Source organism: Gorilla gorilla, chromosome 14, assembly GCF_029281585.2.
Source record: "Gorilla gorilla gorilla isolate KB3781 chromosome 14, NHGRI_mGorGor1-v2.1_pri, whole genome shotgun sequence".
In the NCBI taxonomy this organism is placed as follows: domain Eukaryota; kingdom Metazoa; phylum Chordata; class Mammalia; order Primates; family Hominidae; genus Gorilla; species Gorilla gorilla.
Window position 1 is genome coordinate 92,201,684 of NC_073238.2, and position 27,243 is coordinate 92,228,926.

At 39.0% G+C, this 27,243-nt stretch overlaps 1 protein-coding gene across 16 annotated transcripts in view; it reads left to right on the plus strand.

Moving 5' to 3' along the window:
• SCEL (sciellin) overlaps positions 1-27,243 on the plus strand; it is a 169,363-nt gene that overhangs the window by 32,898 nt on the left and 109,222 nt on the right. The gene's annotated exons all lie outside the window — the stretch shown is intronic.

Consider the following 27,243-nt stretch of genomic DNA (forward strand, 5'->3'; position numbering starts at 1 on the left):
GACAGCCTGCTTATTTAGAGTTAGAACGGGAGAGATTGAGATGAAGTAAACCTGGATGGGATGCTTTCTTTGGCATGATTTTAAAGACACTTGGCAATAATCTTCAAAGGAGGGTGTGTGTTTATCTTTCTTGGCATGGCTTTTGTTTTACTTATTCTGAAGCCCCACCTTTTCTTTCAGGTAATTTTTTTCCCCCAGTATGTCTGGCAACTGTGCTGAGGCTGCCCACAGTGCCAACTCTTCTGGGTAACTTAGGGAAAAAAATTGAATATGAATTTTTGCTGTCAAGTAGAAAAAGAATATCCAAATGACTGCTTTGCAGTTGAGAGTGTTGCTTGCTATGTTGAGATGATCATAGAGCAATCTGAGAACTCCAAAATTTTGGTAACTTATTTATATAGAACTCAGTGAAGTGAGCCTTAAAACGAGATAAAATATCAATGAACATTCTGTTTTACTTAAAAAAGTTATTCCAGTTCAATTACCATTACCACCAATTTCATTTTTCAATGGAAATCATAAGTACTGAATGTAACAGTTTAGGATTTTTAGCTCTCATGTGGTTGTAGACCCAAAATTTAAGATAGAAATGTATAAGAAGGACTAATTCTTAATCCAAAAATACATTGGTCAAGTGAGTGAGTTATTGCTTCCTGGCCTTTTGGCTAAGATCAAGTGAAGTGCGTGGGTTTTAAAGGCAGACAATCTTTGAAAACATACTCTACTACTTACTAGCTGGAAGAACTCTATGAGGCTAAAGATTCCATAAAATTAAGGGTCTTTTCTTTCTTTTACGCCATTCTGCCTCTAGTATCTGGCAACTTGCCTGACACATAGTAAAAGCACAACTACAGAAGGTTTTTTCTTCCTGTGGATGAAAATTCTTTTCCAGTTAAGTGCTTTCACGAAGAAAGATTGACCTTTTTCTCCTTTCTGAAGATCGGTTGGGTTCTGCCAAGAATCATATGCTTGAGAAGATGAAACGTCACTTAGAAATCTGACATCTTTGCTTCCTATTTCCTATTATGCTGCTCATTGTTGAGAATGCCATTTAAATTGTTCCTGAACCCACTTCCTTATAGATTGGTTACATGAGGTTAGAAATCACCTACCATTAAATGTTTTAACATTGAAATGAAGGAACTCTCAGCACTTAGAGATGAAAGAGGGCAGAGTCATTGAGGCTGAGGAAAAGAATTATATTTTTCTGTTAAAACCTTCTGTTGTATGGTATCTTCTACATTCTATGACCTATAATCATCAGGGAATTTTGTCACTACCAAAATTAACTCAGATTTTATAACCAAATTAAACTTTGAGAAGTCAGTTCTCAAAGTCTTCCATGATTGAATGATACTTGTGTGGAATGTAAATTGTACTCATTTGGAATATCTCGAATGGCTGCCTATCAGTTCACTTAATTTCCTCAATCTTACATGAGCAATTACCATGTGACTGGCCTGAGCTAGCATCAGGGGACTAGACATGAATATAGATATTTCATATTTAAAAATTTGTCCTGTAGTTTGCCATATTGACATGAAAACAAAGAAAATGTGACATAATGGAAGATGTATAAAATAACGGTGAATATCACAATGGGAGGTGTTCATAGACTGATAATTGCCCACCCAGTATTAATTCTTCCTCTCTTTCTTATAGCAGAAACCCGATTCTATACCAGGTGGCAAAATATCCAGCTGAAGGCCCCATTTTTCTATCCTCTCTTGTAGCTACATGTGACCATGGACTAAGTTCTGGCTAATAATATGCAAATGAAAGTTTTTGGGTTGAATTTGGGGAAAAGTTCCCTTAGCTTGGGGAGAAATGACTGGGGCTTGCTAGCTGGAATGTGGACGTGATGTGGTTGTGGAATGTGGATGTGTTGGCTGTAGCTCCAGCAGCCACCCTGAAGCATGATGTGATCTTAAGCATGGAAGTCATGTACAAAGGATGGCAGGGAACAAAGATAGAAGGACTCTGGACACTGATTACTGAGCAGAACCCTGGATTGACTCTCCCTCAAGTTGGGAGTAGAAATGCATTTCTGTCTAGTTTAAGTCACTGCTACTTTCACTCTGTTACTAAAGTATAAATGCAATTTCAGATGACATGAAAGGTATATTAAGAGTTTCTTTTTAGAGAAAAGTGTTGACAAAGGTATTCATAGAGGAAGTAATGCCTTGGCAGATTATTTTAAAGGACTAACAGGAGGAGTTGTCCAGGTTACAGGAGAGAGATGAGGAATCCATGGAAGAATATTTGGTGTTACTGCATATGTCATTATTATTATTATTATTATTATTATTATTATTATTATTATTATTATTATTTTGAGACAAGGGCTCACTCTGTTGCCCTGGCTGGAGTGCAGTGGCATAATGTTGGCTCACTGCAGCCTCGATCTCCCAGGCTCAAGTGATCCTCCTACTTCAGCCTCCTGAGTAGCAGGGACCACAAGCATGCATCATAATGTCCAGGTGTTTTTAAAAAATTATTTCTTGTACGGACAGGGTCTCACCCTGTTGCCCAGGCTGGCCTCAAATTCCTGGGCTCAAGTGATCCACCTGCCTCAGGCTCCAAAAGTGCTGGGATTACAGGCGTGAGCTACTGCACCCAGTCTGATTTTTAATTTGAATTTTTTATTTGGAAATAACTGCATACTTAGAAAAATGTTGCAAGAACGAGAATAACACTAAGAACATCTCTTATACCCTTTACTCAGGTTCATCTATTGTCATCGTTTTATGTCATTTGTTTGTAATTTGCTGTCTTGACTCTTCACGATTTACCATTATTTTACCAATATAAATTGTACAAATCATGGCTTTTTACCCCAGTATCACTTTACCCTAAAATATTTTACTGTGCATTTCCTAATAATAGAGATATTCTCTTTCTTTTTTGGGGGTGAGGGGGTTTATGAAAAAGTCAAGTTCTAATAAAAATACAATGAAAGTTTTTCATCCAAAGTCCTAAGGAGTACCAAAGTGGAATTGAAGGCAAAACACCCATACTAAACACAGCTAATCTTACATAGAACATGTTATTCATTCTAATAAAAATCATTCTGGCTGGGTGCGGTGGCTCACGCCTGTAATCCCAGCACTTTGAGAGGCCAAGGCAGGCAGATCACTTGAGGTCAGGAGTTTGAGACCAGCCTGGCCAACATAGTGTAAGGGAAATGGCTGTGCTTTAGTCAGGAGTAGGCTGAGGTGGCCTTCTGGTGCAGCATTACTCAGCGTGTTTGGAGAGCAGATGCACGACCCCACACATTATGTAACCAGGCCATGTGAGGCACATTAGATGATCACCCACATGAGCTCGTGCTTGGCTTGGAGCCACTATTGTCTGTAAAAGGTATAATTACCCTGCTAACATTGTACATATGGCTTGCTGGTGCCCACAGAATAGAGCCATGTTGAAATTGTTTACGATTCCTCAAGTGTTTTTCCAGCTACCTGCCACTTGCCCACCGACTCCCCTTGCACCTCAGTTAGAACCTGACACATGGTGAAACCCCATTTCTACTAAAAAAATACAAAAACTTGCCGGGTGTGGTGGTGCATGCCTGTAGTCTCAGCTACCCAGGAGGCTGAGGCAGGAGAATCACTTGAACCCGGGAGGCAGAGGTTACAGTGAGCCAAGATGGCGCCACTCCCCTCCAGCCTGGCCTACAAGAGCGAGACTCTGTCTCAAAAAAAAAAAAAAAAGAAAAGGGAAAAAAAAATTCTACTTTGTGTTCTTCACACAAAACATTGTCAAACAATAATATGGAAAACTTCTTTAATGCAATGTAGAATAATTACAGAACATTCAGATTCTAAAATTAAATCAATTAATTCTTTGTGAGGAAAGCTAAGGGCACTAGTAAAATTGTAAGCTTAACATTTAAACTCAATTATCAGGGTTGGCTTGGAGAGCCTCATACAAATTAGCATTGCTCACTAGTTTCACTATTTTCCTAGTGAAAAAATAGAAAATTTTACATAAATATGGAAAATGTTATAATACTTAGTACACTGTTGATAAAAAAAGATTTTACATGTCAATTGCAATTTTACATTGCAATTAAATACATTCCTTATTCTGACATTATTGTAGTTTAAATAATGAATGAAATAGATAATAATAGTGATTATGATAAAAAGATATTTTCATTCATAACCACAGTTCACTCATCAACTTCAGCAAGTTTAACTTTGATAAAGTAATTTTATCCAAGCTATTGCCCTTATGCAATTGCCCCAACAATGACCTTTGTAGCATTTTCCATTGCAATTGAGGATCCAATCTATGGTCAGACATTACATTAATTTGTCATGTATCTTTAATCGCCTTTAATCTAGAATATTTCATAGCCTTTACTTGTCTTTTGTGCCAGTAACATTTTTGAAGACTATACTCTTCTCCTCTTTTAAATGGAATATTCCTCATTGGTCTGCTGGTTTTTCATGAGGGAGTCAAGTTATACATTTTCAACCGAATACTTCACAGGTGATGTTGTGCCCTTCTCAGGGGAGGCATGCAAAGGCCATCTGTTCATCACCAGTGATGTTAATTTTAAGCACCTGGTGAAGGTATTGCTGAGCTTCTCCTTTGTATCATAACTTTTTGAAAAAAACATTGAAGCGAATTAGCAATTTGTGGTAACACTGTTTAAGTTCATGGCAAGTTTCTGGTCTTCAACAAAATATCCCCCTAGATTTAGTATCCATTGATGATTCTTGCTTTATCCAGTCTTTACCATGATGTTGCAAAATGGTGATTTTCCAGCTTCAGCATCACCTCTGCATTTACCAGCCAGCACTCAGCATTCTACATTAAGCAAGAGACCTTCCTTCTCCTCACCTATTTATTAATTATTGGTATCACTAGTTCATATTTTTTCAATGGTTTATAATTCACTACTTAATATTTTGGTGTTTAAATTGTCCCTGACCTGGTCATTAGGGGTTTCTTCAAGTTGATTGCTTGGCTTTGTTGCAAGCCCCACACTTTTTTTAAAGCATTTCCGCACTTTTAGACATAATATGTTCCAGACTCATCTTGCATCATCTGGCTCTAGAATCTATCTCACTGTGGGTAATTAGTGAATACCACATTGTATCTTTGAATTCCCAGCATAATTGGTAGTGCAAATCTTTGCACAGATTATTTTAATATTAATTTTAAGGTATTTTAGCAGTTCAGCATGTTTACATGGAGTGAAGCCTTGATTCTTTTTAGTGGAGAACAGTGATAGAGGCCAAATTCTAGGCATTAGATGTGCTTCTGGTTACTGGTGTGTGTGTATTAGGGTCCACCAGAGGGACAGAGCAAATAGGATATATGTATATATGAAAGGGAGTTTATTAGGAATAATTGGCTCACATAATTACAAAGTGAAGTCCCATGATAGGCCACCTGCAAACTGGGGAAGAGAGAAGCCAGTAGTGACTCAATCAGAGTCGAAAGCCTCAAAACCAGTGAAGCTGACAGTGCAGCCTTCAGTCTGTGGCAGAAGGCCTGAGAGCCCCCAGGAAGCCACTGGTGCAAGTTCCAGAGTCCAAAGGATGAAGACCCTGGAGTCTGGTGTCCAAGGGCAGAAGGAGCGGAAGCAAGCGTCCAAGACAAGAAGAGGAAGGAAGCCAGGAAAACTCAGCAAGCAAAGTTATCCCACCTTCTTCCTCCTGCTTTTGTTCTAATCACACCGGCAGCTGATTGGATGGTGCCCACCCACATTGAGGGTGGGTCTTCCTCTGCTAGTCCACTGACTCAAATATCAGTCTCCTCTGGCAACACCCTCACAGATACACCCACAAACAATACTTTACCAGCTATCTGGGCATCCTTCAATCCGATCAAGTTGACACCTAATATTAACTGTCACATGGGATATCTTTACTTCTTGACCAACCTTTCAGTGGACAGAGCTAGGAAATGTGTGTGTGTATACACATGCATACAGACACAGACATATATACACACAAACATAGAGGTATATGTGTATACAGGTGGGCATACACATACATAAACACATACAACATATTTTAGACATTATGAGTTCAGATCTATATTTTCAGTTTCAATCCACTCCCATGGGCTTCTTTCTTGCCATCCTCACTGTATAGTTTACAACCTACCTTCTTCTGTGAGAACTCTCACTCTCAGCAACACAAATGCATTAACTCATTGTGCAATCCTATAATACATCTAAATCAGGGACATCCAATCTTTTGGCTTCCCTGGGCCACATTGGAAGAAGAAGAATGTCTTGGGCCACACATAAAATACACTAATGATAGCTGATGAGCTAAAAAAACTTGCCAAAAAATTTCATAATGTTTTTAAGAAAGTTTACAAATTTGCATTGGGCCTCATTCAAAGCTGTCCCAGGCTGCAGGTTGAACAAGCTTGATCTAAATTGTTTCAGAATCACTTTACTCATACCACTACAATAAGTAAATCTATTAAAAATACTTCTGGATTTATTTGCAGTTCTCCATTCCCACTCCTTGCATACTCCATAAATATTATTTTAATGAGAGAACAAGTTTCAAAATCACCAGCATGGGACTTCCATCTACTGTTGGCCAAGACTATACATTTAGCATGAGAATGGGAATAGTCTTTACTCCAAAATTTATTGTTTCTTGTATTTGACACATTCATATTGAAAAGTGCAAATCTTAAATGACTTGTGTGTATACCAAGAGTATTTCTTTTAAAATTTGCTAACTTTATACTTTTTTTCACCACTTACTAAATAAAAATGGAACGTTGCACCATTGGACCTTAAATGCATATTGCTAAGTGAAAGAAGCCAGTCTGAAAAGGCTATATACTGTATGATTCCAAACATGACATTTTGGGAGAGGCAAAACTATAGAGGCAATGAAAGGATCAGTAGTTGCCAGGTGTTAAGGGGAAGAGGAGAGAGAGATTAGAAGGTGAAGCATGGGATTTTTAGGGCAGTGTGACTATTCTGTATGATACTGTAATGGTGGATGTGTGATATGCATCTGTCAAAACCCTTAGAACTGTACCACACCAAGAGTGAACTAATGCGAACTATGAACTTTAATCAATAACAGTATATCAATATTGGCTTACCAATTCTAACAAATTCACGACATTAAACCAGATGTTAATAATGGGACAGCTAAGGGTGGGGGCAAGGGTATATTTGGGAACTCTGTACTTTCCACTTAATTTTTTCTGTAAACTAAACACTGCTCTAAAAAATAATGTCTTTTAATTAAAACAAAATAACAGGTTGCAGTTCCAGAAAAACTCAGGTGGAGAGAGTTCCTGTTTAACATGGTGAGTATTTAAAACATACCCAGCAAAGCCATTAACTAATACATTATCTATGGAGCTGAACTGAATATTTGCAAAGGTGGTTTTGTTGTGATTGTTGTTTTAACTGCTTGATTGCTTTTTAAGAACTATTGACAGAATTGGATATTTTTAAAGGTAGAAGACAAATATATTTTATTTGCCTTTCAATGACTCATCTTTAAGCTCTTTACAATACACTCCCATAGAATTGCTAAGACAGACCCTATTGGCATCACCTAGTCTCCTGCATTGTGCATCCCTGACAGCTACTATGCAGAGATTTCCTAGATTGTGTTCAATGGCCAACCTGCTGAAACTGAATGCAAATGCTAATATGCAACAATCACCAAAAAGGAGAACAATTCAGGATTGATACACACACCAGCTGCAATTCTGCAACCCGCTGAAAGTGAGTGTTTCAAGTGCAAACTCTTGGTGCTTTTCCTTGAGCCTCCTGGTTCTCTAGCTGTGGAGTAACAGCCGTGGTCTCAGGACTGACTTTAGGGAGACAGTCTTTTTAGCTTTCCTTGGCAATGGAAAACACTGCCCAGGGAACAAACTCATGTGGCTCTGATAGGTGGGTCATGTTATGTTTCAGGGCTGTTATTAGTAAGAACAAATGATTCTCTGCCCTTGCATCTTCATTCAGTACAGTGATTTCCATCAGCTACATTAGATTGAGTCAATTTCCTCCCAGATCCTCAGCAAAACTCTTGAGCCAGTTCCTTATTACATGGGGGATGGCTTCCCTGACTGAGCGCAGCTTTGGTGCGCCTGTGTTCTGGGTCTGTGTGTCCTTGTTGCTTAGCGCCTAGATGTTCTGCTCTGTTAATTTCCCTTGGCTTTGAAGGGAAGAGAGAATAGCAGTCTAGAGGGAGCTGGCTTTGATGGGAAGTATGATTTTCAGGTAGATTTCACTGTCTCATGCAATTGTGTGATTTATGTCATTTCCCTAGTAACTATTTCTGGTGACAGCAGAGTCACTTCTTCATGCCAGCCATTTTATAGATTTTATGAATGCAAAGGAATATTATTAAGCTACTTATAATAATAATCATATGGGTTATTATCAATTTTAAAAATTCTAATATGTAATAATCACCAAAAAGGAGAACAATTCAGGATTAATACACATGCCAGCTGCAATTCTGCAAAAATTTAATTTTATAATTATAAGATCAGAAGATAATTTGGCGAGAGAGTTTAGAATCTAATAATGTTCGTTCATTTCCTTTTTTTCCATAGAAGGCTCTGGTGTGATTCAGGCTTTGCTTAATTTTCATGTAAACCTGGAAATATGGAGGAGGAGTGGCTCTTGGAAAATCTGACTTGGAGACTCTCAGGCTTATTTTCCAAATAAGTGTGAAAAACTGCTGGAGATTCCTTCCTCAGGCCAGACCCATACTTTCTGGGCCACCTTGTTCAGCTTGTTTAAGTAGATCTAGAACACTGGAAATCTTTCCCTAAGCTTCTGTCTCCCTCACCTCTCACATCCAAATTCATCACCATCCACCACACCAGATCGTATGGATTTAAACTCCTTTAATATATTTCAAATCATTCATCTTCATCTGTTCAAGTCATCACCCTAGTTCATGCTAATATTATCTCTCACCTAAAATGCTGCACCACCATCCTAAATGATTGTGCTAAACTCAGGCTTACCCTCTTTTGCAATCAAGTTAATTTTTTGTGAAACTTGCTATAATGGAGGTAAAACAAACACAGTAAAATGTTCAAATTTTAGTTTTGTAGCTCAATCAAATTTTGCATGCATGCCTATCTATAATTACCATTTAGATCACACAGAACATAGAGAAAGCCAGAAACTCCCAGTGTGGGCCATGTTGGGCTGTTGCAATTCACTGACTCCAGCCAATGGGAAGAGGAAAGAGTCTGATAACGTAAGGCCCAGCATGGTCTCAGCCTGTGTTCTGTGGGAGGAAAATTAATGACATGGGCACACCCAACTAACATGGCTGGGAAATGTAGTTCTAACTGGGTAACCATGTACCCAACACATTCTAACACCATGGAAGAAAAAGAAAATAGATTGTGATCGATAACTACCAGCCTCAGCCACAATATTATTACAATATTAGTTTTTCCAATCCGTCAGACATTTTTTATCTTGCTATATATTTAGCACTTCTTTACTTTCTTCCAACACAGTTAAATAATTTTCTCCACAGAGTTCTTGCATGTTTTTTGTTAGATTTCTTTCTTGATGTTTCATAGTTTTGATGCTATTCTAAGCACTATTTTTGTTTCCTTTTCTGTTGTGACTTACATATAGAGATGCAGATTTTTGTATGTTTATTTTATGCATGTATTTTTAAAACCTGACTTAACTCTCTTTTAAATTCTAAACACTTTTATGGATTTTTTGGGTTTTCTATATATACAATCATATCATCCATGAGAGATGATAATTTTATTTCTTTCTTTTTAATTTTTTTTGGGAGGTCTGACTGTACTGGCTAAAACTTCCAGTAAAATGGTGTCTGGAAGAGGCAATAGTTATCATACTTGTCTTATTCCTAATCTTAAAGGGAAAGGTATGAACTTTAAATACTGTGATTGATGGAGGATTTGTAGATACTTTTAATCAGATTGAGGAATGTTCCATCCACTCATACTTACATGATTATCTCAGTGAACTGAATGGATGCTGAAGTTTTTCCAATGCTTTTTCCACATTCACTGAGATAATCATGTAATTTTTCCCCTCATTTAATCTGTTAATGTGGTAAACCACATTAATTGATTTTGTAATGTTAAATCAATCTTGTATTCCTAGGATGAGCCCAACTTTCCTATGAAATCCTCTAGACCTAGACTTTTCTTTGTGAAAAGATTTGTAATTACTGACTTTATTTTTGTTTTTAATAATGGTAACAGAATTGTTCAGATATATGGTTTTGTTATTGTTGATCTGTTTGGGTAAGCTATATTGGTCTAGAAATTTTTCCATTTTGTTTAAATTTTCAAATTTATTGGCATGAAGTTTTCATTTTATTCTTTTACAGGTTTACTCCTAAGCCTGCGGCGTGAATACAAATGATGGCCCACATACCATATGTCTAAATGTTGATAAGTTATGAATCAAGTTAATGAACTATTAAAGAAAATATGTCCTAGCCTTCTAACTTGACAAATATACCTCTATAACAATCTAAAAAGACAGATTCAAATTTAGAATTCTTTCACTTTTCAAACACCACTTCTTTCTAATCTCCTATATTACTGTTTGTAATTTTCTGTTCTCTGCTGAAATGTTCTAATTTTGCTTTTATTTCTTTGAACATCCTATGCATACTTATCTTAGGATCTGTACTGATACTTCGAGTCACAGACCTGTGTGTATTTATTTTGATTAGCTATTTGTTTCTGCTGGTTCTTTTTCCTGGTGACATGTTTCCTGTGTGCCTAGTTATTTTTTGACATTGCTGAATGTTTTAACTAAAATTTCAATTATAGGAGTAATTAAGGCTAAAGTGATAGAATCTCAGAGGGATTTTTTTTGTTTGTTTCTGTCAGGCATCTGGGGTGCTTTCAATCTGGGACCATCTTTTTTATTTTTATTTTTTTAGAAACAGAGTCTCGCTCTGTCACCCAGGTTGAAGGGCAGTGGTGCCATTGTAGCTCATTATAGCCTCCAATTCCTGGGCTCAAGAGATCCTCCCTCTTCAGCCTTCTGAGTAGCTGGGACCATAGGTGTGTGCCACCTTGCCCAGCCTTTTTTTTTTTATTTATTTTTCTGTAGATATGGGGTTTTGTTGATGTTGCTCAGGCTGGTCTCAATCTCCTGGCCTCAGGCCACTCTCTTGCCTTGGACTTCCAAAGTGTTGGGATTACAGGCATGAGCCACCATGCCTGGCCCAGAATTTCTTTCCTTTTCTTTCTTTTCCTTCCTTCCCTCCTTCCTTCATTCCTTCCTTCCTTCCCTTCCTTCCTTCCCTCCCTCCCTCCCTCCCTCCTTCCCTCCCTCCCTCCTTCCCTCCCTCCCTCCCTTCTTTCTTTCTTTCTTTCTTTCTTTCTTTCTTTCTTTCTCTTTCTTTCTTTCTTTTCTATTTTCTTTGTAAAATAATATACTTAAAATAGTACTTATGTTATTCTTTTTAATTTATAATTGTGTATTATGCTTTATAAGATCAAATCAGATTTCTGCCAAGGAAACAAGAAGGCTGGAGGAATGAAGGTCAAGCAGAAATGCTGATGCCTTTCATGAAATGGGGAATTTCAGGAACTGCAGGAAATGGTTCACCATGATTCAGTTGTCTGTTCACCACTAAAAAGAAATAATTCACAGGAAGATGCCAGGAAGTTTCAGGAAACATCTTATATCTACCGTCTGCCAAAACACATGATCTCTTTTTTTTTTTTTTTTTTTTTTTTGAGACGGAGTCTCACACTGTTGCCCAGGCTGGAGTACAGTGGCACGATCTCTGCTCACTGCAAGCTCTGCCTCCCGGGTTCACGCCATTCTCCTGCCTCAGCCTCCTGAGTAGGTGGGACTACAGACGCCCGCCACCACGCCCGGCTAATTTTTTTGTATTTTTAGTAGAGACAGGGTTTCACCGTGTTAGGCAGGATGGTCTCGATCTGCTGACCTCGTGATCCGCCCGCCTCGGCCTCCCAAAGTGCTGGGATTACAGGGTGAGCCACTGTGCCCGGCCACACATGATCTCTTTACTGCCAGTGTCTCAGGAATAATATTATGGTTTCTACTTCTCTCCTACCTTTCAAAAGCTTGTGTGAGTATCTCTCACAGGCAGAACATAATCCAAACCTGTGCTGGCAGGCATTCTGAGAAATGTAGTTCCTAATCTTGTAGCCATTGCAGTTCAAAGATCTTGGAAAGTAGATAGTGCTGGGTTTCCCACAGATAATTGGTACAACACAAAATACACCAAAGTGCAGATATTTAATTAAAAGTAAGTAAAAATGTCTATAGGTGGTACATGCTCAAAATGTTTTTATGCTAGTGCAATCTAAACCTCCTTGTATAATACTTATCTAGTGCCTATCAGCTCCAGGGAGTGTTTCACTCTCTTATCTCCCCATTACTGTTTCTAGTTCATAATCCTTCTCCCTGCCCTCTTGCTTTTTGATCACCTCCATCCTCATCATCCAGTAGACTTTAGGACATATCAATTTCCTTCTTCTCCATTTTGTGTAGGTCTTATGCTGTGTAGCTGGTCCTCCTGAAAATCAACCTGGGAAATAGAGGTAGTAGAGGATAAAGATGAGTGGGCAATGCTCAAATGCTCTAATACGGGCTAGAGAGAGGGAAAAGTTGCAAACCACTATTCACTAAGAAAGTTGTCTCCAGCACACACACACAGAAATGATTACAGACAATAGGTTTCTGTCCCTGAGTAACAATAATCTAGTCCCAAAGACCTAGATATTTTGTAAGACTTCTTTCTCCAGCATCCATCTTGTTTTTCAGCTTGCCTTTTTGGCCTCCAGGAACTGGCCTATTATTTCATCTACCCCAACCCATGGACAAGTCAGAGAGCCTTCCTTGCTAAACAAACAAAATAACAACAACCAAAAAAATTATTCAATGCTCCACCCACTCAACTCTGGCATCCATGAGGGTCATGTGTAGTTCACAGATGATTCACGGGACCATGTCAATGGACTCCCATTTGGACTCAAGAAAGACTTAGCCCTTCCCCCAGGGTGACAGGCAGCTCACCTCTGCACTCTTACATGATTCACTCAGGGCAATAGCACCTTCATCACTCAATGGCAGAGCCTGCCCAAAGTAAGCAGACCACACATCAAAACAGAAAGCTAGTGCCCTCAGCCTGGGTCTACTAGGATCCTGGTGATAAAAATATAGAGGCTGGAACCAAATACCTCTTATGCCTTTGACTTTTCTATGACCAATATTGCCTGTGGAAACAGGGTTAGAATGAAAAGGACCTTATTATCTCTCTGCTCACAGTGACTTGTAGGATTGAAAAAGAACTCTATTGGAAGCTCTGTTCTGGGCTGAAGCCTATCATCCCTCCTAGCATGAAGGACATACTTGAGTCATTCTTACTGGGTTCCTGGGCTGCACTGTGAATGCCAGCATCTGCTTCACGGGAGAGGAAGGAAGAAAAGAGAGAAGCAGAAAAGATATTTATGCAAAGTATCCTGTATTAGTTCCATACTTTACTTGGTTCCGTATTAAGTGACTTCTTTTTTAATATCTTAAAGTAGCAGAGGAAGGTAGGCTACAGGCATTTTAATGTAAATGTGGATTTCTGGGTAAATACAATTTAATAGTGGTTTCTACTTTGTGGATGATCCTATGCCCCCAACTGAGGAACTTGTTCTTCATGCCACGCCTCATGGGGAAGACACAGCTGCCAAATTCCTTTGCACAATCCCTAAAGAATGTCTTTGCCTTGAGAGTGTATTTGCTCAGCCTTGTCAGGTTTGGCTGTGAAGGGTGGGTCAGCCCACTGGGTGTGCTGCATACCTTCCTGGGGAGACCCAGGAAGCTGCCCAGCTACGCAAAGGGCAGTCGAATCTCTAGGTGGAACATTAGAATTTGTTTACTATGATTAGGAATTTGTCCAGAGGTATCTGAAGTGCTTTGCTGAGGCTTTCTGGATGATACTTTTTTTGTTGCAGTTTTTAAATGTTTGTTTGTTTACAGAAAATGACTTCACCAACATAATTTTTAACCTTTCTTGATTTGCCTCTGTGAAATCAGTGAAATATATTGGCGCTGTTTCTAGAAATTTCTGCAGTCAACTCAAGTAGCACCTGAAAAAGTCCCACAGCCTGTTGGCCAGTACATGTGCAGGATGTACAGGTTTGTTACCTAGGTAAACATGTGCCAGGGTGGTTTACTGCACATATCGTCCTGTCACCCAGGTATTAAGCCTGGTATCCACTAGCTATTCTTTTGATCCTCTCCTTCCTCCCACCCGCAATCTTCTGACAGGCACCAATGTGTGTTTTTCCCTCACATGTGTCCACGTGTTCTCATTGTTCAGCTCCTGCTTACAAGTGAGAACATGCAGTATTTGGTTTTCTGTTCCTGTGTTTGCTAAGGATAATGGCCTCCAGCTCCATCCATGCCCCTGCAAAGGACATAATTTCCTTCCTTTTTATGGCTGCATAGTATTCCGTGGTGCATATATACCACATTATCTTTGTCCAGTCTATCATTGATGGGCATTTAGGTTGATTCCATATCTTTGCTGTTGTGAATAGTAAAGCTGCTGATTTGACTGTATGACCCATCGCTTCACTAATTGAGCCTTGTCTTACTTCAGTAGAGACTCCTATGGGTTTTTCTTTTACCCAGCTTGACTCCAGATTTTTCATTTCATTTTCATTCCATTACTGTTGGGAGAAATAAAGATTTGGAAGAAAGAGTCAAGGACAATAGATCTTATAAAGTTGCTTCATCAGAAACCTATTGGGGATTACTTTTGCTGTGAGACAGAAATTTTCTCCTACTTAGTTTTTTTTTTTTTAATTTGGAACCCATCTATTTCAACAGATGTAAAATAGACCTTGGTTGGAAAAGGAAAGGCAGAGAGGGAATATCTGCTTATGGATATTAGTGATTGAGGATAATGCACTTTATGTATGCCCTTTTCTGTAGTTGAAGATGAATATAATAGTGTGTGGACAACACAAACTTTCCTTAAGTAAATGCGCATGTAAAAGTGGCTTACGTTCCCATGTAGGATACAGGAAGAATAATATTTGATTCTGTGACATGAGCGCATCAATTTAGAAAAATTTGTTTCAGCTCACAATTTGCCATTTCGCCTGTGATGGCTTTTTCTTTTAATGGTGAGACTTAAGTTGTGACACTTGACAAGGCTTCATAAGGAAATACATCAATTTAGGAAAGTAGCATGTACTGCATGTGTCTGTATTGCTTTCTACATTTCTACACCTACTCATTTGACAGGGTTTATGGGAAAGCAAGATGGGTGAAGTGTGTGGGGAGGTTCATGTAGTGCAATGTTGGGGGTGCCAGGAAGGCCCAGTTTTCTAAGATAATCACACATTTTGGCTGTGAACGAAAGGAAATTTCAGTCTTTTATTCTGAAGACCTGCACTGGAATGAATCACAGAGCTTCTCCAGGAGTCTGACAGTGTAGGAGGGGGCATCAAGTCAACCAACTTTCCTTATGCCCTGTGGTTGTGGGTCTTTTCAGGCTAGTGTAGTTGCATAAGTAAAGATCAAACAATTCAATTTCCCAGCCTTTCTACATGGGGTTGGCCATGGGTGTGTAAGTTAAGGACTACTCCCTGTTTCTGTATTGCAGAATTATGGTTAGACTGGCTAAACAAGTCAGGTTTTGTGAGTGTTTCTGAGAGGAAAAATTCTACCCATGACACTGTAGGGCAGATGAAATGGTGAGAACTCCAGTATTAACTTCTAAACACAGAAAAAAAAAAAAAACACATGCTACCATGACAAGGCTTCTTAAGAGGACCATGGAAGAGCATCCAATGGAAAGCAGGCTGGTAAGAGTGTTGCAGCAGAAGCACCAGCAGCAGTGGAGGCGGCAAGAAGCAGAGGGTTCAAAGCCCTGGCCTCTTCCTGTACCATTTGCCTGCTGTGAAATTGACATGTGGCTTAACCTTTCTGAATCTCAGTTTCTTCATGGGTGAAACAAAGATTATAACAGTACTTTAGAAAGTTGTTATGAGAATGAAATCAGATAAGGTATATGTGCTTAGATGCTCATCAGACAGAATACATGGTCGAGAAATATTCCATAATTTTGGATGAACTCTGATCTTACTTCCATGCTAATTAATTTATTGGAACTTTGCCAAGTCACCCGAAGGAGTCAGAGTCTCAGTATTCTTCTCTGGAAAATGAGGTTTCAATTACAGGTTTATGACTCTTTTCTCACTGAGCATTCCCTCCTCCACAGGGAGAGGGTGAAAAGGGAGAGGGATGTTCTGACAGGGTTGGTTAGCACAGACCAGAGGTTGGCTAAGTATCGCCTGTTCCGGCCACTGTAGACCATTCTGCTCACACCCATTCCTTTCCCATGGTGGCTATGGCTGCTTTCTGCTATGACAGGGCAGAGTGGAGTTTTTGCATATGGCCTAGAAACCCTAAAATACAATATCGACTTTCAGGCCCTTTAAGAAAACAACTGCTGATGTCTAGCCATAGAAAAAAAACAAAAAGGATTGATTCTGAGTTGCATCAGTCATGTTAATAGTAAGAGCTTTCATAACATTTTTATTCTGTTTGATGCTTTCATATCAACTTTTGTCTCAATTTTTGCTTAAAGCCAAATATTTTGTTTGCAAGGATTGGACTTGTAGGCAAGAATCTTGATGGTTTCTTGGAAATTTGTCGTGATTGGGAGGCAGTGCACAAGACGCACCTTGTTTGGTAACTGTCATATTTTAAACAGACAATGACCTTTGAATTATAGTGTTGTGCCTCTTGTGTATAAAAACAAATTTAATCAGGCCTTTATGTTTCTTTTTAGCCAATCTTGGGAATATGGTTGGTTTGTTAGTTTAAGTTTTCCTCATTTTCTTTATATCAGGCACTTAGTAGTAGAACTGGTAAAAGTCAAGATTTGTTTTTATAGAAGACATCTGAACGTATAAGAATATGCCATTTTATTCTTCCTGAAAGAACTGAATATTAAGTAAATAAGTGGAAAATAAAATACAAATCAACAGTAAAAAGTTAAAAACATCAAAAATTTAAAAAGAGCAAATTACCTCATAGTATTTTCAATGACCTCAAAGCTTCTCTCTCTCTTTCTTTCTCTCTCTCTCTCTCTCACACACACACACTCCCAAATTATTGACGCCAACTATTTTTTAATAACTTTTAGTTGAGAGAGGAATGAGGTATTGGCGGGGGATATTGTAAAATTAAAGAAATAATAAAGTATACCAATTCCAAAGTATTTAAAAATCCCTGTTTTCTAGGGATACCATTAAAATTATCACAAATTTTGTTCCAATAGAGGATAGTCCACTAATTTACAATAAAGCTTGAAAATTAAAAAGTTCTAGAATTCTCCTCTTTTCTCTGGAGGGTTTATTGTTGATTATATAAAGTAAAGGAACTGGAGACAATTTGAAGATGAGGTGGAAGGGGGTGGATGGAATAAGTGAACTGGAGGAGGAAGTGAGTGGGGGAGGTGAGGGCTTTTCAGATATTGCAGATACTGTGAGTGGGGAGGGAACAAGGACACACTTTTGGGACACCCCAGTGGTTTGAGAGATTCAGTCCATCAGAATGTGCAAGAAGTAAAGGAAAATACCAACAGAAACACTAGCATAAACGAGGGAGACCATGTGAGCCACATTTTCCTAGCCTAGTCTATTCAATGTTGAGATGCTGAGGAGAAGCGGGCAAAGAAAGAGCCTGGCGATTTCATTTTCTTGTCAGATGGCTTCTGTCCCGTTTCCTCATGTGTCACATGGTAATGCAGGTATATTCATCCTAGAAACAATCCCTGAGAACTGGCTAAGTCAGGACTACCGAAGACTCAAGGATAAATAAGCTCAGGGCTCAGCCTTCAAGGTGTTTACATTATGATAGAGGAGACAGACACAGAGCTGTCAACAGGTGTGTGCGTGTGTGTGTGTGTGTGTGTAGGTCTGCTATATATGTATTATATATGTATGAATCTCATGTATTACAGATCCATAAGTATAAATATATTGTGTACATATATGTGGAGGTATGTACATATATGTGCATAGGTAGTATATACAGCTTAGGTAGTATGCTTCCCCCAGATGTAGCTGGGCACAGGTCTCACATAATCATTGCAACCAATACTCAAGCATCCTGTGATCATTTGAAAACATGCCTGTTAAATGAATACTGTTCATGTCACTCATGAATGGAAGGTAGAAAATGACTATAGAATTCATGTGTTTCTAGCATTTGTTTACATGGCTTTTAAATACAAAATTTTAGAAGCAATCTAAATATGTCGCCTACTTTAACTTAATAAAAGTCATAATAGTATAGAATTCTCTTGTATCTATCTACTAAATCAAATTATTGCATGCATTTTGAACTTCATTTACTTAATGAAATATTTAGTTTTTTTTAATTGTAAAAATAGAGGAAGTTATAGGAAACTTGGAAACATTGTAAAAATATGGTAGGTGTGGTAGATTGGATTATGGTCCCCCAAAGATGTTCATATCCTAATGTCCGGGCTCTGTGAATATGTTATCTTACATGTTAAAAGGGACTTTGCAGATGTGATTAAATTAATACATTGACATGAGAGAATTATCCTGGGCTATTCAGGTGGGCCCAGTATAATCACAAGTGTCCTTATAAGAGGGAGATGAGAGGATCAGAGTCATTGACAGGAGATGTGGTGGCAGAGCAAGAGGTTGAAATGACACCACGAAGAGATCATGGATCAGGAATGCAGCTGACCTCTAGAAGGTGGGAAAGTCAAGGAAACAGATTCTCTCCTTAGAGCCTCCAGAAGGAAATAACCCTGCCGAAATTTTGACTTTAGCCCAGTGACACTAATTTTAGACTTTTGACCTCCAGGACTATCAGATAATAAATTATGTTGCTATAAACCACTAAGTTTGTGGCAATTTGTTACATGAGCAATAGAAAACTAATACGACCATGGATTATTAGGGGAGAGATAAAACAGATTTCAAGAAAGAAAACTCTGCTGTGATGGATATGGGAACACTGAGGAAAGAGAAGAAAGATTGGGTCTAAGAAGAGAAAAATGCCATGCCAATCAAACAGAAGAGAATGTAAGAAGCAACAAGTTATCATCTAAGAGAAATGAATTACGCAGTATTAAAGTAAACACTGCACTCCACAGGGACACCTCTCATTCTGTTCCTTTTTTCTCGGAAGTTCCTGCATGATGAACCTTTTAGAAAACCATCAATAAGTCCCAGGGACTGACTCTTGAGAGGATCTTCATATACCTTCTAAAACCTGCATTTAGTCATAGAAAACTAATGATATTCATCAACAACATTGTGTGTTAAAGAGCTTGACCACTGGGCACAGTAAGTGTACCTGAGAAGAGGAGAACTACTAATTGTGCTTATGGTTTTGTTCTTAGATATACCTCATGTATGAATAAATAAAATGTATTAACAGTTATACTAAGAGTTAACTTTTAGGTAGCACCTTAGCAAAATTGCAGGCCCTGTTCTAAGTGCTTTTTCTGTGTTAACACAGTTGATCCTCACAATGACCCTATGGGAAAGGTACTGTTTTATTATTCTCGTTTTACAGGTGAGAAAACTGAGACAAGAGGAGTTAAATGACTTACCAAAAGGTTACTCAAGTAGTCATTGGCAGAGACCATCTGGCACCTGAATTTGTACTCTTAAGCAATAGTTAAACTGCCTTTGCTATTAAGTTCTTCTAGAATGGCATATGGTATGCTGGGTACAACTAGATTATCATATAATGCAGTTGGGTATTACAATAAAATAATATACAGAGTTCCCTTGGAGCAGGGAGAAAGGGGGAAGCTAGCTGTGATTGGGGTCCGAAATGGTAGGAAAAGCTCCATAGATAGGTTTTGTGTTTGCAGGGACTGAGAAAGTGAGTAAGAGATCACTAAAGTGCACAAGAAATGGACATTTCAAGTCACAGGAATGGCATTAATACAGATATTAAAAGCCTAAAATATTATAATATGTTTGGGCAACAGCAAGGATTTTGGTGTGGTTAAAGCTTAGGGCACACAGTGGGAAGTGGTGGGAGATGAGGCTGGAATAGTTGAAAGTGACTTAACAAGACATCTTAGACCAACTTTCTGCATTTCCTATTTTCTCCATCCAATACGGTATTTGAAATGTGGCCAGTGTAACTGTAGAGCTGAATTGTAAATTTATTTAATTTTAATTAGTATAAAAATTTTAAATAGCCACATGTAGAACAGTAGCTGCTACATTAGACAGCAGAGTTGTGTATGAATCTAAAATGTTTGAATTTCATGCAACACGGGGAACTTATGATGGGTTGGAAAATGGGGAGTGACATGATTATATCTGTCTTTTGGAAAAATAGCATTAGGGAATGGACTGCCTTTACTGGAGAGAAATTTACAACTGTATGCAAGGCCATGCTTGTAGTTCACTTTTAGCAGTTCCAAGGCTCAGGGAAACCATGCATTAAACCATCAGTGCTGTTGCTTTAGTCACAGCTAACTGAGATGCTGTAGGTGTCTGTCCTTTTATGGCTAGCCAGAGACCCAAGAGATGGCCCTGTGCAAGACCTCTTCCCACAGAAACTCAGTATGGGATGGTGGCTAACTGACTCAGCAGATCTCTCTCAGGGGATTTAAACTGAAACATATAGAGACTATGATAAACTGGTAGCATGGCAGAAAGAAGCAGGTAGAGAATCAAGGTTAGAGAGCTGAGTCATGAGCATGCGAGACTCAGAGCTGTCCTTGGGTCCCCAGATTTGTGCCAACTAGTGTTGGTTTTGCAAAGTAACGAGCAGCTTGTATATTTAAGATCTAAGAAAGGCTGCTGAGACAATATTCTGTCTTCCTAACCACCCCTAAATCTTTATACTAAACCCTCTGGGATGTGAAGGTTAATTCTAGCAGGCCTGAAGCTAGCCTGAGTTGTTCTGCTGAAATGTGAAATGAGCCTGTGCAGCCCTGATCTGAAACATATTGAATGGTCGCATGGCTTTGTAACCAAGCACCCCAAGAGTTTCAGGTTGATTTTTACCAGCTAATCATTATTGTTTATTGATAACAGTGAGACTGACGATTTGTGTCTGCTGAAACCCCAGGAGGCAGGGTCATGTAGCAGGATACGTCTATGGGATCAGCAGGGAATAAGATACTGCAGCTGAAACTCCATTTGGGTGTTTCATTCACAAGTCAGTGGTTCTCGGCCTGAGGGAGAAAGTGGATCCTGAGAAGAACCTTGTGGAGAAAGGACAGTTGGAACTTGCCCTTGGCTCCGGCTTTTTGCTATGAGACAACCCCTAGCTGTGATGCTTATCTCTACTTTAATGCAGTTGTTACATTTTATCTTTTTCTTGTGATAAACTGTAGACTTCGAAGTATCATCATTTTGGATTCTTTGGGTCTGCTCTGCTTAACTGTGCTGCCGTTAGCTGAGGTTTCCAGACCTTATCACTGATCCGTACAACCTGAAAGAGCCTAACTGACTGAGCAGGGGTTAGAGTTGAACTGGAAAGAGACCAGTTAACAGGTGATGAAAACAGTGTTTTCTCAGGATGATGAGGGCCTGAATTAGGCAGTGGTGGGAATCAAGTGGAAGGGAGACTGAATTAGGAGGTAGAATTGATAGTAGTGGTTGAGTGATGAACTAAATTGGATGTAGTTTAAAGCAGTGGGGAGCGGGTGAGGCAGGAGGCAATGATGATGGGGGTTCCAACCTTGGGCAATAAGTTTAGCTATGATAATTATTATTTGAGCAATCTCTGTAAAATGCAGAGAAATCTTCCCTTGTTTTAAGAAAGCAGTGAGAGGGCTAGGCACGGTGGCTGACCCCTGTAATCCCAGCACTTTGGGAGGCCAAGGCAGGCGGATCACCTGAGGTCAGGGGTACAAGACAAGCCTGTCCAACATGGTGAAACACCGTCTGTACTAAAAATACAAAAACATTAGCTGGGTGTGGTGGCAGATGCCTGTAATCCCAGCTACTCGGGAGGCTGAAGCAGGAGAATCACTTGAACCCGGAGGCGGAGGTTGCAGTGAGCCCAGATCGTGCCACAGCACTCCAGCCTGGGCAACAAGAGCAAGACTCTGTCTCAAAGAAAAAAAAAAAAATCAGTGAGTGTTCCGGGTGAATTGAAGAGAATCCTGTAGTCTTTCAAGAAAATCAGATTTATAAACCAGATAAACCAGATTTTAGGTAAGCAATAAATACCCCTTATGCATGCACACTTGTTTATGATTATTATTCCTTCATTTAATCAACAAACATTAAATGTTACTATATGGATCATATATGTATATGTCTGAGTAAATATCTATACGAGTCAAGAATTGTGCTATGTGTTAGTATAAAAACAAATGTGAAGGCCTGGTCTCTGATCTCAAGGGGCTTATGATGTAATACCATTAAGTATTTGGTGATGAAGAGACATGAATAAAGTGGGAGAATTAACTAAATTGAGGAAAATTATGAAATAATCTGAGTTTAAAAGTAAGATTTTAATTACAAAAATTGGCCATTCTTAGTTTTTCAATGGGAGAAAAAAAATTCTTGCTTCTAATCCACATGGAATGGTTTATTTCAGACTGCAGCCAGGAGAATTACACTATATTTGCAGTGTGGCTCATGATTGTCTCCAGAAAATGTGGACCCATAACACCCTGAGGAGCTGGGGTTGCTGGGGCTGCCAAATTGCTATTTTGGTAGAGGAAATGAGGCAGGAAAGTTGCAGAATGGTTCACTATTAAGGGGAAATGTGGAAGACATTAAGAAGATGACAGAGTGGATGAATGGTTCTTCTTCTTGACCATCTAATCATTGTCCTCTCAGACTTTAAAACTCTGCATCAAAATCACCTCCCAGGTTCTTCCTTCTCTCCAGTATGTGATGCCTGGCATTGAACATTTCTGTGTATGACTTTATCATGGTGTGTTATAGCTATTTAATTCAATGTCTGTCCCTCCAAACAAATTGTAAATTCTTGGTGAGCAAGACTGGGTCTCATTAATTTTCCTTTCCCTTGGGATAGAAGCAATACTAGGAGCATTATGGGTACTTAATGCTTGTTAAATGAAGAAATGATTGAAAGAAGACAAATGAGAATAAGAAGGATAAGTTGGTAAATCCATTACGGAGGGCAATTTGGCAAGATTTGCTATACCAAAGTTAAAATGTGCAAACACATGGGCCCAGCAATTACATTTTTAAGAATTTATCCTACAGATTCACACATGTGCCAGTTGATTTATGTACAGTGTTATTGATGGCAGCATTGTTAGCAGAAGTTTGGAAATAATGGAAATGCCCATCAACAGTGGATTGATGACATAGATTATGGACTATCCATGTCATGGAATACCAAGCAACTGTGAAGAATCAATATAGAAAGATCTTCAGAATATAATCTTAAAGGAAATAAGCAAGATTCAGAACAGTATAATATATCCATATCTTACATTTGCTTGTATATGCATAAATGTCTCTGGAAAGACCCAGAAGAAACTAATAACTGCTTTTTTGTTGGAGAGAAAGGTTTGGAGGAAAAGGAAGACTTTTAGTTTCCAAACAATGTTATATATTACTGGGTTCAAAATATAACATAAATATACAAAAAAGAAAACTGCACACGCATGTTTATACCAGCTTTATTTATAATTGCCGAAACTTGGAAGCAATGAAGATGTCCTCCAGTGGGTGATGTGAATAAATAAATAAACTGTGGCACATCCAGACAAAGGGATATTATTATTGTTGTTATTTTATTTTATTTTTTTTTAAGTCAGGATCTTAGTGTGTTGCCCAGGCTGGTCTTGAACTTCTGGCCTCAAGCAATCCTACCACCTCAGCTTCCCAAAGTGCTGGGATTATGGGTGTGACCTACCATGCCTGGCCTTGGAATATTATTTAACACTAAAAAGAAATGAACTATTAAGCCATGGAGAAAACTTAAATGGAAAGACATGATGAAAACTTCAATGCATATTACTATGTAAAAGAAGCCAGTCTGGAAAATGCTACATACTACATGATTCCAACAATATGACATTCTGCGAAAGGCAAAACTATGGAGACAGTAAAAAGATCAGCGGTTAACAGGGGCTGCGGGGAGGGAGGTTTGACTAGGTAGCACACAAAGGATTTTTTAGGGCAGCAAAACTACTCTGTGTGGTACTATAATGGTGGATACATGTCATTAGGCATTTCTCCAAACTCAAAGAATATACAAAACCAAGAATGAACCCTGATGTAAACTATGGACTTCGGGTGTTAGTGATGCATCCATGCAGGTTCATTAATTGTAACAAATGTCCCACTGTGATGTGGGATGTTGGTAATGGGGACACTGAGGGTATGCATGAACTCTTTGTTGTTTATTCTGAATTTTGCTGTGAACCTAAACTCAAAAAAACGGTGCTCATTTTGGCTGATTGTTTCTTTGGATATAACACATAGACAGAGCAATGTGATGTTGCAACATCTAATTTTATGAGACAGGGTCAGCAAACATTCCTCCATTCAAGACCTGTGGTGGATATTGCTAATTAACCATGGACATTCCCTTGTTGAGTCCCTACTTGCTTACAAACCTCAACATATTCCTCCAGGAAGCCATCACCAATCAATTGGCGTTTGTACCTGAGATAAAACCCATTTGGCATTTCAGCTTCTGAGCTTACGGTTCTAGAGAGATCTCAAGAACTCCAACACTGAAAGTGAATAGGTGTGGTGAAGCCAAGTTATTCCAAGCATGCCCAAGTCTTCCCAGTTAAACACCTGAGTGAAACTAATGCTCAGGCTATTTGGCTACCTCCACACCCGAAAACATTCTTGATTCAACCTCTTCACATTTGAGATTTTAAATTTTAGGCAGTCATGTCTGCTCAGCATGAAGAGGTCTGAATTTTGCTCAATGGTTTAGAATTAGTCCCTTTTTATACTAGAGATTTGATTCTAAATGAAAAAACACTGGTTTGGCTTAGCAGTGTGGATGGTCTGGTGTATAAAGTAAAAGAAACCCTTAATTGCATGCAGAAATAATTGCTTGGAAGCTCAAAATCCATAACTTGAGTAGCTGCACTTTACTTCATTATAAGATAAAAACTTATCTTTCTGGTTCTGTGTTTCATGAAGTAATATATTTCAACATTCTGTAATGTAAATTACAACTTATCCCTACAAGGGAGCTCTTAAACTGTTTTCTTTCTTTTTGGCTAAGTTCTAAGGCTGAAGATCGCTTCTAGTTTATCTTTTGAGTCACATCTTTGTTTTTCAACTTTACCATTTGTAATATTAATGTTCAAACCAAGATTTTTGGGCATCACAGAAACCTAAAGCATATTTTAAAAATATTTTGCATGTATAAAATTCCATAAAAAAGCTGAATAGACACGTATATATGTTTTACTTTGAAAGAACATTTTACATTTTAGATTTCCAAATTCCTCAGCCCAGAATAGGGGAACATCAGGTAACATAAAGGAAGTGGTCTCCCAGTCACAATGACCACATACTGCAATTGCCTTGCTCTTCAGTCTGGGTTTCTGCTTCTTGTTACAGTGATTTCAGCGGGCGTCACTCAGCTGCGTTGTAGTTTTCAGGAGCAGTTGTTCAGGGGGGATTTGGTTCATTGCTGGTGTGACATATGAATGACGATGACCCAGGAAGTTCTGATGACGTGGCTTCTCTCAGCAATGTTTGCTAAGCTTCTTTAAAGCCTCTTTGGCTCTTAGGGAAGGTGCATTTCAAAACCTGTAACAGGAGTCTCCGCCTAGAATGGCTCTTCATTGTTACTCCTTCCTCCCAGCAGAAGCAGCCTTTGTTTTTTGTTGTTTTTTTTTGTTTGTTTTTTTGTCTGTTTGTTTTGTTTTTTGAGATAGGGTCTCACTCTGTCACCCATACTGGAATGCGGTGGTGTGATCACAGCTCACTGTGGCTTGGTCCTCCCATGCTCAAGAGACTCTCTTGCCTCAGCCTCCTGAATAACTGGGACCAAAGACATGCACTACCACACCCAGCTGATTTTTTTATTTTTAGTAGAGATGAGATCTTCTCTTACTGTGTTGCCCAGTTTGTCTCGAACTTCTTGGCTCAAGTGATCCTCCCACCTTGGCCTCCCAAAGTGCAAGTGAAAGCCACTGCAACTGGCCAGAAGCAGCCTTTGACGTTGGGTCTACTGCTGCCCTCAGCATTGAAAGAAGTTTCAACCAACCTTTTCACATTTTTTTTTTTTTTTCTGAGACAGTCTCACTCTGTTGCCTAGGCTAGAGTGCAGTGGTGTGATCTTGGCTGACTGTAACCTCCACTTCCCTGGTTCAAGTGATTCTCCTGCCTCCTCCTGCCAGAGTGGATGAATGGTTCTTCTTCTTGACCATCTAATCATTGTCCACTCAGACTTTAAAACTCTGCATCAACATCACCTTCCAGGTTCTTCCTTCTCTCCACTATGCGATGCCTGGCATTGAAAATTTCTGTATGTGACTTTATCATGGTGTGTTATAGTTATTTAATATAGCTGGGGTTACAGGTGTATGCCATCACGCCCAGCTAATTTTTGTATTTTTAGTAGAGATCAGGTTTTACCATGTTGGCCAGGCTGATCTTGAACTGCTGACCTCAGGTGATCTGCCTGCTTCTGCCACCCAAAGTCCTGGGATTACAGATGTGAGCCACCACGCCTGGCCCCTTTTCACATTTTTTTATACATGGATAAATAAGATAGAGATTAGAATTCTTACATGCTAGGTGTATTTTCCCTCTGATAGTTTTACAAAATAGTCTAGGTGTAGAATGTGTGGAACAGACTTCTTTTGTGTTTTCTAATCCTAGGGTTCCTGGGTTTCTGAGAATTTGTTTGTCTTGAAAGTTCCTTTAAGCCATATACTCCTTGCATGCTTGTCTGTGCCCCTGCCTTCCAGGTACTATGGGTGTATGGGGGTTCCTTCTATCTTGAGTTTTCAATTTTATTTTTTGAAAGAGAATACAAAATAGGTTGGGTCCTGTGCCACCTTGTCAGTGATATGGTTGTGCATACTGTTGATATCAGTTAAAAGGGTGATCACAGGAGCATATATATGTATATATGTATTTTTTTTTTTTGCATAAGGCCATAAGTTAAACAAAGAATTCAAACAAAGACAGTAGGTATATGAGTGAGAATGCTTTAATTCAACTGGTATTTGTACAAGGTGACACCCTGTTGCATACCACACACCTCCTCCCTGAGTGACTCAGCCGCTGAGCAAG